Genomic DNA, 3,978 nt, shown 5'->3' on the forward strand with positions numbered 1-3,978 from the left:
ACACTGAATTCCTCAGCCAGGCTTCCTGTGGTTCTGGGTGAAGTCCGTATTGTTTCTCTGAGGTATTAATCAATTGTTGTGTGCGGCGTTAATTTCCCGGTGTTTATCTCTGCCGCCATCTTAGTTTCTCCTCTTCCCCATTTATTTTTAACTAAATAGTCAATCAAATTATTATTGTGGTTTTTTTTTGGTATTTTTTTTTTGTAGTTGACCTTTTGGATGCTCTATTCTTTCTTTTAAAAAAATTTCTTGGCAGGATAGTATTATCCTGAATTTTTAGTCTTGCTTTTTTTAAAAAATGTAACTCAAGTAAAATGATTAATCTAAAGGCAATAGTTTGGAAATATTGGCTAGTGATAAAGTGACCCAGAAGTAGGGAATCCGGCTGGGCTCTTACTTTTCTTTTTTCGGATTTTCTTTTAAAAATAAATGCAGAGAACAATTAAGAACCGAGGCACATTTAGCTACTTGCAAATGCAAATAGTTCACAAATATGAGCATTTAGAAAATGTGTTATATTCTGATCTTTAAGGTGTTCTCTGATGCTCTTCACTATTGAAAAGGCACTTTAATGTTTTCCTAACAGTCTCTTTCTTATTCTTCTTTGGATGCGACTATTGTATGTGTATAGCTTTTTCATAAAAAGGCTTAAAAATTAAGGATAATGTTGTCCTTCAACAAAGGATGGCCAATGACCCTTTTGCTCCTATCTCAGATGTGTTCAGAACCTTCTCCTCACTCACAAGGATGTACAGCCAACATCATCATCATTATCTAATTCTAGATTTTTCCTCAGTACAAAAAGAAACACTTTATTCTTTAGCAGTCACTCTCCATGCCCTCCTCCCTCTCTCCCTGAGACAATCATTGATCTACTTACTGTCTCTAAATTTTCATATTCTGTACATCTTCTATAAAAGGATGTGGTCTCTTCTAGAAATATATCCCAAGAAACTAGAAACACCAATCAGAAAGGATATATGCACCCCTATGTACACAGCAGAACAATTTACCATAGCTAAGATTTGGAAACAGCCTAAGTGCCCATCGCAGATGAGTGGATTAAAAACCTGTGGGACATCTATACAATGGAATACTACACTGTGGTAAAAGAGAAGGAATTCTTACCATTTGCAACAGCATGGATGGAACTGGAGAGCATTATGCTAAGCGAAATAAGCCAGTCAGAGAAAGATAAATATCACATGATCTCACTCATTTGTGGAATATAATGAACAACATAAACTGATGAACAATAACAGATCCAGAGACAGAGAAGCATAGATCAGACTGTCAAACCTCAGAGGGAAGGTAGGGGAGGGTGGGGGTAAGGGAGAGAGTCAACCAAAGGATTTGTATGCATATAAGCCTAACCAATGGACACAGACAACAGGGGGGTGAGGGCATGAGTGGGGGGGCAATGAGAGGATAAGGACACATATGTAATACCTTCATCAATAAAGAAAAAAGTGTCAATAAAATAAAAGAATGTGGTCTTTTGTTTCACTTAGCATTGTGTTCAATGTGTTTGACTGACAAGTCTCTGTCACTAAAGAGATAATGTGAATTAAAGTTGGTCACCACCATGAACCTCAGTGTCCTCCTTGCTAAAGCAGGGGAGTTTGTCCAGATGAGAGGTAGCAAACCTACATATTTATAGGACCCAGGCACACGCCCTGGATGAATGAAGCAGGCTGGTTGTGAAACAAACTGGGGAGTGGGGGTACTCAGTCCTTCAAAAGCAGGAAGCTAGCATTCAGCTCTGACTTGCTGTGCTACGAGAGAGCAGACATCTGTCCACATCATGTATTGCTAGACCTTCACACTTGTCAGGCAAAGTTAAAAAACTTTAAAGATGGCAATCATTTTCATTAAAAGAAGAACACTGTTGCACAGGACAAAAACACACACATGTCCGGGCAGAATGTGGGCCATCAGTGGTGGTTTGCAATATGTGGACTGGATGATCTCTCAGGCTCTTTGAGGTTTACAATTCTTTGACTCCAGATTGCAAGAATAGATTAAAAACAGAAGCAATAAGCACGGGCTGTGATTGTATTATGTATCTTGGATCACTTCAAACTAGAGGCTGTTGTCTCGGTTTCACTAGAATGGATCAAAATGACTCAAATGTTTGACAGATAGGCACTGTCTCCTTAAGCACTATATTTATCTTCAGTGAATTGTACTGAGAAAGATTTGTGTGACAACTCACATCACATTTGAAATGATACACGGCTCTCTGTAGCCAAAACTGCTGTTTTTGATTGGATTCCTCAGATCTGTATTGAATTTCAACAAAATGAGGGGACGGAAAAATCAGTTCATGTCTCAATCAATTTTATAAACTAAAAAGACAGATGAGAATTTTCTTTTGGCTCCTGATTCTCCTGTTTCTGCAGGATTGTTGGAGGAAATTGGTGGTTGTCCGATCTCTTCCAAGCAGCTGGGTTTGACATTTGCCCCCTGCCTAGTATCCTTCTTCCTTTGTTTCCTTCTTTGGTCAATAGAATATTGATTTTCCAATTAGCCACTCCTGTTCTGCACTCCTAACCTAGATCAGTGATTCTCAAAATGTGTTCCCCAGACCAGCATCATCAACATTATCTGGGAACTTGCTAGAAATAGACATTCTCAGGCCCTGCCCTACTGGTTTAGATGATTCTGTTGTTACTGACCCACCCCCCAGCTCCAGGCCTGATTTTTATGCACTGTGATGGGTCTGAGGATGGACATATGATCTAGGTCACTGGTTTTCAAATTTTATGGTGAGTCAGAATCACATGGGTGGCTTGGAAAGACACCACTTGTTGGCCCCTCCCTCAAAGTTCATGATTCTCTGAGTCTGGATGGGACCTGAGCATTCTTAACAAGTTCCAAAGCGACGCTGATGCTGCTACTAGGAGAGAGATGCTGAAGACCACACTTTGAGAACCACTAATCTGAGCTAATGAGATTAAAGCAGTTTGTAATTTTAATATTCACTTCCATTTTTCACTCATTGTGAGTTGCCAAAGTTTTTGCTTTGCAGTCAAAATTACAGTATTCTTTATGTGTGTGCATGCATGTCTATGTGTGTATGTGTGTGTGCACATGCACACCTGTCAGATTTCAGAATAAACTAGAAAATGAACAGTTTACTTTGGGTTTCCTTTACTCTCATTTCCACATGTCCTCACCTTCTCCATTTGAATTTGTTTTACATTTCTTTCACAATAATATCTGTCTACTAATGTGTATGTCTACTTAATTATTTCACAGCATTGCTCTGAAAAGCTGTTGATTTAATTCAATGCTATATTTTGAGTCAGGTTTTTTGGTATTAATGATAGTAAATGATTCTTGAGAACATTAATCAACTCAATGGTCCGTCAGTCTCAATTTCTGAACACTCAGGAGGACAGGGTTTCACATTAGTCCTCTTGTTTTTCTGTAGCTTCTGAGTACTTTTTAATACTATCAAACCTCACATCTTCCTACTGTCTTTCTGTCACTCAGGAAGATCAAATTCTCTAACACAGAAGGCAAATTCTATGCTAAATTATTATTATTTTGTTACTCCTCACCCCAGAATATTTTTCCCATTGATTTTTAGAGAGAGTGGAAGGAAGAGAGCGAGACAGAAAGAGAGAAACTGATATGGGAGAGACACATTGACTGGTTGCCCCCGACAGGAGCCGGGGAACGAGCCTGCAACCGAGGTATATGCCATTGACTGGAATTGAACCCTCGATCTTCAGTCTACAGGCCCACACTCTAACCACTGAGTTGGCTAGGGCTATGCTAAATTATTTTTGACAGCACTAATTAAAAAGAGAAACATCTTTGAGCAAATAACTGCTTTTCTGTATTCATTTTCTCTGTCAGTGATTAATTTCACTTTTGTCTTTTATGGGCAATTTCAGTGGGTTTATCTCAAGCCAAGCCAGTGGGCAACATCATTTTTTAGGGATACATGCAAGTAAAAAATAGTATTTG

The sequence above is a fragment of the Myotis davidii genome, unplaced genomic scaffold (assembly GCF_000327345.1).
Source record: "Myotis davidii unplaced genomic scaffold, ASM32734v1 scaffold575, whole genome shotgun sequence".
NCBI classification, from domain to species: domain Eukaryota; kingdom Metazoa; phylum Chordata; class Mammalia; order Chiroptera; family Vespertilionidae; genus Myotis; species Myotis davidii.